This window comes from Pinus tabuliformis, chromosome 2_2 (assembly GCF_031772625.1).
Source record: "Pinus tabuliformis cultivar Carrire ecotype Pingquan chromosome 2_2, CPIR1, whole genome shotgun sequence".
In the NCBI taxonomy this organism is placed as follows: Eukaryota; Viridiplantae; Streptophyta; class Pinopsida; order Pinales; family Pinaceae; genus Pinus; species Pinus tabuliformis.
In genome coordinates, this window is record NC_142300.1 from 247,080,766 (window position 1) to 247,093,120 (window position 12,355).

The following is a 12,355-nucleotide window of genomic DNA, read 5'->3' on the forward strand; positions in this document are numbered from 1 at the left end:
TTCAACTGCCTCTCCACTAATTTGTTCTAACAGGCCAACTCCACTTTAGAAGCTTGGCTCTCGACTTCCCAGTTATTGAACCACCAAATTGAATGCAGAGGGCGAGAAGGAGTTGGGATGATTTCCCAACAGGTCCATCTCTTTAACATTGATTGCACTCTCCGACGTTGATGAGCCCCGAGAAAAAACATTAAGTCTAGCCTCAAGCGAGAATTCCAATCTTTCTCCACATCCATGAAGAACATCTCCGCACAAAGGAAATTCTCCAGGTCATGAATATTCATGGTTTTCAAGGAGTGCAGACAGATCTTGAACATAAGGCGAAGGGTGTGAATCTCATTAATATGCGACCTTCCTCCTGGCCGATTGTACCAACTGTAATCTTCTCCGTGTAGGGAATGTAATGTGGAGTGCTCACTCCAACCATGTAGAAGATATTCAAGAGGACATGGCCATGGAAGTGGAAATCCACATGACAATTCTCATTTAGAAAACAGTCTTTCGGATTAATCACATTGTAAGGATTGGGTCGACGTTTTGAACCAACTAATGTGGTTCATCCTCACGACAAGGTGAGAAATCAAACAATCTGAGAGAATAAATAGCATGGATGAATCATTGTTCAGTGTTAGTCGTTCAGAATTAGCTGTTGGTGAAGTAAAATTATTTAGGAGTAATTAACTAGTATTTAGTTAGAAATTAGCCGTTATGTAATAACTAATTATTTATTATCGAAATTGTCAAAATATATTAATTTAAATAATAATATAATCTAAGAAAAATAATATTATAAGCTAGGGTTGACCTAGTCAATGGGAAATAGGAAGAAAACTAGCAGTTACCATGATATAGTAAATAATAATGTTAATAATATTAATAAATTTATATAATATTATAGGAAAGGGTTGACCTATGGGAGGAAAGCTAGCCGTTATAATGAATAATTAATTTATATAATCATATTGGTTCAAAATTAGTTATTATGTAATGAATTAGTTGGTGATAATATTAAAAATAATTAATATATTAATCAATTCAAATAATAATAATATCCAAGAATAATTTATAATATTATTAGGTGAAGGACCGACGGTTATGATATAATAAATAGGTTACTAATATTGTTAAAAATAATTAATATTAGGTTGAAAAAAGTTGAAATGTAATAAATTAATTATGACATAAAATAATTATTTAAAAATTTTGTTGTGTAAATTTAATTAGAGAATGTTTGGTTGAAACTTCATTTAATTTCGATATATTTTATAATCATGTATTTTAGAATCTTTTAATTCTTTTTTTTTCTTTGGTTTTTTTCAATAAGGACGATTTTAATGGAATTATAATAAAAGAGACCATAAGCTAGAGGATAATTCACCTCATTGAAAGGAGGAAATCCAAGAAAGGAATAACCATCAACAGGGGGAGAGCAAATAAAATCAAGGTGGAAAACATCTGAAGCCAAAAAAAGATAAGGGGGAGGAGAGGGCGGAGGAGTTAAGAAGCGAGAGCTGGAATCCAGCTTTTACTTAATTTCCAGCCATCATCCCTATTAAGGTTTTTGGCATGCCTCTCAATCTCAATCGCTTCCCTGAGTTTCTTGTGGTGGAAATGACCAATTTTAGCAATAACCTTAAATTCTTCAATGCAAACATGGTACTTTGATTTCTCAGCATGTTTTGCAAGGGCTCATGTGCGGGAGCGATTATGTCTGATGTCAGCAACATGTTCACTGATCCTCTGCTTAATAGACCTTCCTGTTTCTCTAATGTAGGGGATACCACAGGAGCAGGGAACAAGGTAAACACCTTTTGAGTCCTTTGGGTCAATAGGGTCCTTAACTGATCTAAGAGAATTTTTAATGGTATTGAGAGGCTTGAAGGAAGAAGAGACATTAGTTTTCTTAAGAATATGGGCAATCCTATTCGTGGTTCCTAGAATATACGGGAGGTAAACCTTAGAGATACGATCAGCAAGGGCAGGTTTAACCTAGGCTCTTTGTTAGCTTGTGAAAGGCCTTGAGGCTATGGGACCTGCTATACCCATTATTTTCAAAAACCTTAAGAAGATGAGATTTCTCCTGATCAAGGTGGTCATCATCGGAGATTCTTAGAGCATGGGTAGCGAGAGTGCTGAGAACCCCGAATTTCTGAGCTGGGAATTTCCCACAAGCTTCTTTCGCTCCATCTGGATCTAGCAAACCAGATTTCGATTTCTTTGTGGAAAATGATTGAAGATAGTTCGGCAATGAAGGCCCTCCGGCTAGAGGAATCATCCAGGAAAAAAGCATTTGATTAAATTTGAAAAACTATTAAATGTTGGATCGCGCTCCCCCAGTTTCGTTTCTGACTCGGATCTGCATCAATCAACAAGTGTGGTCAATAAAGAGTATATCATGGCTTTAAAGCACTGGATTTCGCACAATTCAGATTCAAGTTCGTATTTGGTTAATTTAGTGTCCTAAATTACTCTACATAACTTATCAATCCGAGTATCGTAAACTGATGAAGTGTAGTGCACTATATGTGCTAGATGGCCCTTCCTACTTCAGTGTTGTTGAGTTTTAAGTTGTTTTGGGGTTTTTAATCCTTTAATCCTTAATGATGTGCAATGTATTTAACAAGACCTTAAATCTACTTCTGCTAATGAAATGAGGACTAAGAGTACTTTAGGCCAGATTTGGAAGTCAAACTTTTGGTCAAGAACAGAGTTTCTATTCTTGCTATTATGATTGTTTCCAAAACATGAACTAAAAGGACTCAAGAGTGAAATTACAACTACTATCTAATCAATTACAAAACCAAAGCTTAAATGAGATATTAAAAACTGAAAATGAGATCGCAGTTATCTATGATGAATGAAATACTGAAAATGAGATTACAATTACCGTCTAGTCTATTGCAGAATCAAAACTTGATGAAAAACTGAAAATGGAATTATAACAAAACTAAATGAAAAACTATGACTAAAAATGAAATTGCAACTAGTCCACTATAACAACTAAATGAAGTGTTTTGTCACTCTGCTACACAATTTTGGGAGAACAACCTCCTTGTGATAACATTTTGAGGAATTCAATACTTCATTGTTCTAAGAAAAACTAATACTAAAAATGAAATTGCAACAAAATTAAATGAAAGACTAAGACTGAAAGTGAAATTGCAACTAATCTACTATGGAAACTAAATGAAGTGTTTTGTCACTCTGCTACACAATTTTGGGAGAACAACCTCCTTGTGATAGCATTTTGAGGAATTCCATACTTCATTGTTCTAAGAAAAAGTAAACATAAAAATGCAGAGAAAGACTCATTCATAAATGAAATATTTCACCACTTAGTTTTGAGATGAACCATCAACTAAAAGGGCTTTTAGAAACATTCACTTACAACATGAGTTACTAAACTAACAATAAAATGGCATTGATCAGTTTAATTCAAAATCTAAAGACTAATGAACAGCAAATGAAATGAATTACTCTATACTACTGACATCAACTTCAAGCTACTGATAAGAAACTAGAAAGTAGTGAAACAAAAGAGCTATTCTGTGCTGAAATAAAACTATTCTGAGTTAGTAAGAAGATGACAAAAACTGCATTACAAACCAAGTTAGAAAATGGTTATAAACATCATGGAAAAACATAGTGAATTTACAGTGAACTATGAAAGACAAAATAAAATGTAACCTTAACCAGCGCAGGGGCCCTCTGCAAAGGTCTCAGGTTATAAACACTTAATCAACACTCCAACAACGCTTTCAGGTATCCATGAAACATAGTCTTTATATTAAAAACAAAGAATGAGTTCTTCAAACTACAGAGCGGAAATCTGAACTTAACACATGAGCAAAATCGAACTTGTTCTGTGTTCTTCACACAGGTATTTATAGAGAAATTATACAATTGTTTTAAGGAGAAAAATAAGCTACAACAAAACACGTAGGCAGGCAAGTATGCGGAATTCTTGTCCTTGGTTGCTTGGAAACATAAATCTATGGTAATGGCTGTTGGATTCAGTTTGCGCAGGTGGCAAATGAAGTCCGTGGCCTCAGGAAACTGCTTCGGATCCCATCACTGAGAAACGTGTACAGAACAGAGTCCTGTTTGCCTTAGGTTTCTATGTTTGACTTCCCTTGACCGGAGTCTTCCTTGTCGATCTAGGCCAGATGAATAGGATACGATCTATGCCCTGATGTTTTCCAAGCTACCCATGTAGTCCTTTTCCCCTCTTGACACCTAGAACCTGCAAAAGCGTGGAAGTGGTTGTGGAACAGTCGATTAGCTGCAAAATGTGGCTGCGTTTCGTAGCTCAAAGACAAAAACTTATTCAAATAGCAAACATAATAGTATAACATGTAAATCACTGAAATATACTCCTTGAGGCAATGTATAATATTTTTTGATGATAAGGATGCATTTTTCATGAAAAAAAAGGATGAGAAAAGTTGCTAAGGGAAAGACAGTTTTGGAGCTCAACATACCCCCATCGCAAGACTATTGCATGTCCCCATGCAATCAAAATTGTGAACTCTCTCCTACTGCATTTGTTCTGAGACTTCAGCCAAAACATCCAACCTCTTCTTGCTTTTCTTTGCACCAACTGCCATCCTAGGCTTCCTCATGAGAAATCGATACTTGAGGTTAATAAGTGCCTTGTTTAGCTTCTTATTCTTCTTTTTAGTTTTATGTTCTTCTTGTGCCATAAACCCAAGTGAAGCATAGTGATATCATGGATAATCTTATCCAACTTGTTCTGTTCTTTTAAGGCTTCATTTTCTCTTTGGATGTGCCTATTTAGAACTTCTAGCTCATAGATTTCCTGTTTAAGTGAGCTAATTAAAGTTTCTTGTGATGTGGCAGGCTGCTCGGGTTTAGCTAAAGTCCCTGGGTCCACTGATGTACCTTTTTTTCTCCAATGACTCTATGTAGTCATAAATCTGTGGTTGGATTGGGTCAATGCTGTAGAGGCTCTTCTTGGGCTGCTTTCAAAGTTTTGTGGAGGAGAGTTTTGTGGGCTTTGCTCATATGGAATATTGTCATGGGACTGAGTTGGAGTTTCTTCCTCCAAATCTATGAACTGGGTCTCTTTTGATTTTGCTTTCTTCACTTTGCCCCTGAGTCTATAACTTCTCCTCAAACTTTGGGAGCCTATGATTTCTTCCTCTATAACCTGTTTCCTTTTCCTTTCTCCTTATCTTTCTTGAGCTGATCCCTGATTTTGATTAGTCTCTCAGAAAGTAGTTGTTCATCCTCCTTAGATGATGAAGGTTCAGGAATATTCTTGTGGATTTCCTCAACCTTTTCTTTCATTTTTCTCCTCTGCTTTGTCTGCTTTTTTATCTCTGTTAATGTTTCAGAGATTGGCTCTTCTTCATTGTTTTTCTGTGCTGAAGTTTCAGGGGTGTTTTGAATGGTGAGACTGGTCTTCCTTTTCCTACTTCTTTTTATAGGACTTCCCTCAGGCAATTCTGGAGCATCTTGGAAGAAGTTTCTTACCAAAAAGTTCTCCCATGTGTCCCCTACACTTCTTAAGTGAAATTCAACTAAATTTTTTACTAGTCCATGGTGATATAGAGTGGTTTCTATTGCTTCAATTTTCTTCTGAACATTAGTGGCCATTCTTCTCAAACTATTCAACAGGAAAAATGGGAGATTGAGGGTTCCATCTTCTAGAAAATTCATTAATAGTCGTATGTGATATACATACATGGAACCAAACCTCCCTTCGCATGTTATTAACTTTTGCAAAATTAATAACATGCTATTTAATTTGTTTTTAAGTGCAGAGATTGGAATCCTTTTCTAAAAACTGAAGTGTCCATACCTGGATTTTTGAGAATGACCTTCCAAGATTCATCATGAAACTCTTTATTCTTGAACCACCTCTCTCCTAGCCTTGGTAGTTCGGTTGCTTCAGCAATAAAGGACTCGGTAACTGCAAATTTGATGTCACCTATTTCCACGTCCATTCCATCAAATGATCTGGCAAAGGATTTGGTGATTTCTTTATGGTAACCGTTGAATTTTTCAATGAAACTCAACCAACCAGCCTTCTGTAACATTCCTTTCAACTGAGGATAACCTTCCATGTACTTCACCCCTATGGGTTCAGTTCTGACGATGAGCCCCATCACCTCTGTTCTCTGCTATTCTTCAAAATTCCCTTCACTGTTTGAGAAATGGAGTGACTGCGTAAAGATGATTGTGTATACGGCAATGGAGCAATTGGTATATAGAAACAAAAATAACTATAGATATGGAGACGGAATGACTGAATATATGGAAGTAAAACGACTATGAATATGAGATAAAACGACTGTACATACAGGGTATACAAAAATAGAGTAGTTGTATGCATAAAATGTGTGGAAACAGAGTGTGCACAAGGTATATGAAAACAGAGTGCTTGTATGCACAAAATATATGAAAACAGAATGATTATATGCACAAAACGGCTGCGGAAGTATAAGAGAAAAATTTGGTGTAATAAATGAACAATCAGGATTTTGAAGAGTCGTATTCAAATAGGTTATGTCATTATATCTAACCGTTTAACAGGTGTGCTGTAGAAGTCTGGTTAAGTACGAGTCATTGAGTTTAAAACGGAGATTGCATCATTAGACCGTTTGGCATTAAAGATGGAAGGTGTTACGGAATCATCATGGCAGTCAAATCTCATAATGATAAATCAAGGAGTCATGTGATTATATAAGTTATACAAACTTATGTTTTTTGTATTGATTTTTGAAATAAGTTTTTGTTTTTACCTTTAGAACCTTACCTTCTGCTTGCTAATCTCTTGTTGTTTTCTTCCACAGGTGCTTAGATGTGATTGGTCTTCAAAGTTGTTCTCTCCTCAATTACTTGCATATGAGATATTTTTATGCACTGACCTCTTTGTGCTTGGACTGATAATCAAATTGTTGCTGTAGAATCAGATTGGCTGCAGAACAGGATTAGCTACGGAACGGGAACAGCTGCAGAACGTGGAAACAACTGCAGAATGTAAAACATAGAGTAAAATATGACTTATGAATGAATGAAATGGAGATGGTTGTGTGAGTGAAAATATGACAAGATGATAAATGAAAAATGGAGATGGAAGAAATGCTAGAGAGGAAAAATTTATTGGTGGAATATGGTAGTGGAGTGAAGTGAAACTTTGCAAAAGTAAAACAGAGTGAAAATGAGATAAAACAATGAATTTTGCAGAATGCAAAGTGAGTCACCATTTTTTTCAGCAAAAGGAAATGGAAAATATAGGGTGTCAGAAGCTTCTGATTTTCACCCTGTATTTTCTGTATAAGCATGCCAATCAGTGATTGGTTTTCAACCTTATACAATTTTTTTTAGATAGGAAAAACAAAGACTAAGTTGGTGGAGAAGAAGGATTCTTCTTCACCAACTTCATTTCAGAATTGTTCTGAAAGATCTTGATGAACTCCTCCTTTGAGATTGGTTTTTGATAAATTTTCAATCTATGACCATTCACAAGGAGAGGAGTTTGACTTTCATCTATTGTTCTGATCCTTACTGCTCCATTACTGAAAACTTTTTCAATCTCATATGGCCCAAGCCAATGAGTTTGAAACTTCCCTTGAAAATCTTTAAACTTTGAATCAAATAATAGTGCCCAATCTCCCTCTTGAAACTTCTTGTCCTTGATGTATTTGTCATGCCATTTAGCCCTCTGTTGTTGGACTAGGCCAGTCCTTTGAACAACTTCTTGTCTGATTTCATCAAGTTCATTTAATTGCTCCAGTCTATGCTTTTGAGCTTCTAATAAATCCATCCCCAACTAGACTGCCATCTTGAAAGTTTTGACTTGGAACTCTATAGGGAACAAGACTTGCTTCCCATAAACAAGTTCATAGGGTGTATGTCCCGTTGTATTCCTCCATGTAGTTCTATAGGCCCATAAGGCTTCAAGAAGCCTTTCTGCCCAATCTCTTCTATGTAGATGCATAGTCTTAGTGAGGATTCCTTCAATCACTTTATTTGTAGACTCCACTTGACCATTTGCTTGTGGATGATAGGGAGTGGATTTCCTATGCTTGATCTTGTACTCCTCCATAAGCCTCTCCATCATGTTGGATGTGAATTGAAATCCCTGATCTGTCACAATTTCTCTTGGAACACCAAAGCGAGTAAAAATATCCTCAAAAAGAAAACTAACTACAGATTTTTCGTTAGCAAAAAGTAATGCTTTGGCTTCTACCCATTTGGTGACATAATCAGTGCATACCAATATATACTTTTTCTGCTTGGATGGAGGATTAATAGGTCCAATAAAGTCTAAAGCCCATTTTTCAAAGGGTTTGATAAGTACCTAAGGTTGTAATGGCATTTCATTTGAGGGAGCAGGTTTCCCTACCCTTTGGCAGTTGTCGCACCTTCTGACATATTCTTTAGCATCTTTGAAGATGGATGGCCAATAATATCCTAAAGAAAGGATTTTATAGGTTGTCCTCTTGTCAGCAAAGTGTCCACCACACGGCTCATCATGACATGCTTTGAGAATATCAGGCATTTCATCTTCCCTGACACACCTTCTGATCATAAGATCTGGCCCTGTTTTATACAATTCGTTAGTGATCCATGAATATCTTGCACTATCTTGAATAATCTTTCTTTTCTCTCTAGGAAATAAATGTGAAGGTAACTTCCCTATAACCAAGTAGTTAGCAACATCTGCAAACCAAGGAGTTTGAGTAGTTACTGCAAAGAGATATTCATCAGGAAACTTATCTTCAATTGGAGAGTCTTCTTTGATATTCTAAATCCTGGACAAGAAATCATCAACTGTGTTTTGTTTTCCGGGTCTATCTAGCACAGTAATGTTGAATTCTTGCAAAAGTAAAATCCATATTGTAACTTTGCCATTAGTAATAGGTTTATTCATCAAATATCTAATTGCAGAGTGATCTGTATGAACAAAGGTTTCATAGCCTGTTATATAGTGTCTAAACTTGTTAATTGCATGAACAACAGCTAAGAATTCTTTTTCAGTCACAGTATAATTCAACTCAGTGGGAGTCAAATTTTTACTTGTATAGTAAATGGCATAAGGAATCAAATCTTTTTGTCCCAATACAGCTTGAAGCATCTGTAGAGATATGGAAATGAAGTTTCTAATTTGGTCCTCTTAAGATAGGTGCTTCTTTCAAGGTTTCAAATGCTAGTTGGCAATCAGAATTCCACTTGAATTCACAATTTTTTGTAAGCAATTTAAAGAGGGGATATGCTATTTTAGTGAATTTTTCTATAAATCTTCTATAGTATTGTGCAAATCCTAGAAAACTTCTAACATCCCTTTGGCAATTTGGAATTGATAACTTAGAGATGACTTCAACTTTAGATTTGTCAACTTTAATCCCATCTCCTGAAATGTGATGTCCTAAAACAATACCTTCTGTAAACATCATAAAGAATTTTTCATGGCTTAGTGAAAGGTTTGTTTCTTTACATATTTTAAGGACTTTTTCCAAATTTTCCAAAGCTTCTTCAAATGTGTTACCATAGACTGTAAAATCATCCATATATACCTCTACACAATCATGTATTAGATCAGAAAAAATTCCTAGTATTGCTCTTTGGAATGTTGCTGGTGCATTACATAACCCAAAAGGAAGTACTCGGTAGGCAAAAGTTCCCCATGGACAAGTAAATGTGGTTTTTTTTGATCCTCAGGTGCTACCTGAATTTGATTATAACCACTAAAACCATCCAAGAATGAGAAATACTTCTTACCTGCTAATGTATCTAATACCTAATCTATAAAGGGAAAAGGAAAGTGATCTTTCAAGGTTGCTTTATTCAATTCTCGATAATCAATGCACACCCTCCATTTACCATTCTTTTTAGGCACAATTACCAAAGGAGAAACCCATTGGCTATCTGAAATTGGGTAAATGAAGTTTACATTGAGTAATTTTTGGAGCTCTTCTTTCACAATTTCCCTAAGATTTGGATTCATTCTTCTTTGAGGTTGTCTGATTGGTCTATTGTTTTCTTCAATATAGATATGATGGATACAAGTCTTAGGATCAATGCCTTTCATGTCGGTATACTCCCATGCAAATGCAGCAGAATGTTTTTGTAATATTTTGGTTAGCTTTTCTTGTTGTAGTTTCTCCAAGTTTTTGTTTATGTTCAATGTCCTACCTGGAAAAATTTCAATTGTAGAGCTACCAAACTCTTCCATAAAATAGAGGGACATCTGCTTAGATGACAAGTATTCAACATTAGATTTTTCTTGGAATTGTGCATGATCATATTCTGAAGATGTTTCAAAATTTTCCAATGTGTTCAAAATTTGACTATCTTCACTAATTTCTGACATAGTAAAGAGAGGTTGGATATCATCTTCTTCATCGATCCATTCCTTATCATCTATTTCTGTGAATGCTTTTGCTGGAGGATACAAAGTAAATTTATTTGTTGAATTACCATCAGAAATCTACGTCACTAGATCTACAACTAATAAAAGCATCAATTGTGGCCAGCCAACGTCTTCCTAATATGAGTGGGTGTCCTCCTAAATTATTATTGGGAGTTAAAATCATGAAAGCAACAGGATATTACCAATAATATAAGGAGACTGAAATATCTTCTAGCACACCATTTGGTTTGATTACTGATCTATGTGCAAGTGGTAGCAAGGTAGGTGTGTAAAGAAGATTAGGAAGTTTAAGCTGCTCCATAATTTGTCTACTCATAATGTTTATTGTTGCCCCTAAGTCAATCAATGTGTTTGGAATTTCAATCCTATTTATATGTGTCTTAATAATTGGACTTCCTGGATCCACATATTTCTGCATGGCAATCTTTCCCATCATAATGTCTGCTATCTTTCCTACCAAGGGAATTCTTTTTGTTTCTCTCGGTTTTCTTCCTGGTCTTTTGATGCTCAACTCCTTTATTGTCTTGGCTAGAATTGGAATTTCTCTAATGGCTTGTAACAAAGGAATTTTGATACAAACATTCTTCAATTCATCTAGAAAATCATAATTGGGCAACAAGATTTGTTTTTCTACCCCTCTATCAATTTGTAATCTCTCAGGAAAAGGAGGTGTAGAAGTAGATGTTGGTTGCTCAATGATAGGAGTTGTGTTTATTGATTCTTTTTGTTTTTATTTTTCAATATTTTGGTTTTGGAGGGATGTTCCCTCAAAACTTTTATTGACTTTTAGGGAATCCTCCTCAGAAGTGTCATGTTCTTGAATAACTATATAAGGTTTTTCCTTTTATAATATCCTACCAGATCTAAGTTGAACATCATTAAGATCTAGAGGAGTAAGTAATCATGTAAGTCGGTAATTGTTGTCCTTCTACCATGTAAGCATTCTAAGGGTTTTATTATTGGGGTTTGGCAATGGTTGGGCAGGTAACTGATTTGGTTTTTGTTGAAATGGAAGTAAGAGTTGAGGATTTTGACTTTGTTGTGGAGGTTGTTGTGGAAATGGCAATGAAAGTTGAGGGTTTTGATTTGGAAGTTGTGGTTGCTGATTTTGCTGCTGATTTTGTGGGGGAGGATAACTCTGATAAGATGGAGGATATTGATAATATTGAACAAATCTCCCATAAGGATTTTGTACCCCTTGTGCCCACGGTCGAGATTGATACTAAGATTGAGGTTGAGGCCAAGGTTGCTGCCAAGAATTCCAGTTTGGTGGGGGCTGAAAATACATTGGATTGTTAAATCCTTGATTTTGTGGCCCCTGCCAAGGTCTTCTTGCAACAAAATAAAGAGGTTCTACAGGATTTGGGACTGTTTCCTCTTGAAAGACAACCTTAAGACCTGGGATTGAGGGACAACCCTTGGTCTCATGACTTTCTGAACAAATCATACAAGTTTCTACAATTTTTGCATCTAAAGGGCATTCCCTTAGAGCATGTTTTTTTCTGCATTTTGGACAAAAGATGGCTAAAGCATCAGCCTTTGTTTTCTGCTTGTTTTGAATTTTAAGGGTGTTTGGTTGCTCACTAAGGCTCCCTAAAATGTCAGTTTTAAACTCATCAAGCATATTGCAATTTCTGCCCTACTTACAGATCCAATTGCTGATTTGTTTGCTCTAACAAGAGAAGGATCTCTCAGCCCTTTCCCAGTTTTAGATTTCCCTCTTGAGAGATGAACACATAGTTCTGCTATGTCACTCAATGGAAGTTGAGAGAGATCTTCCGTCCCCATCATGTTAAGGATATCTATCCATTCATCTCTAATGGCCTTTAACAAAAGATCTTTCAAAGTTTCTTCATCTAAATTGTTCATTTTTGCTCTTTTCAAATTATAGTTGAATCTTTCAAGCAAATCCTCTAAGTTTTCATCTTCATTTTGCATCATTTTGAACACCTC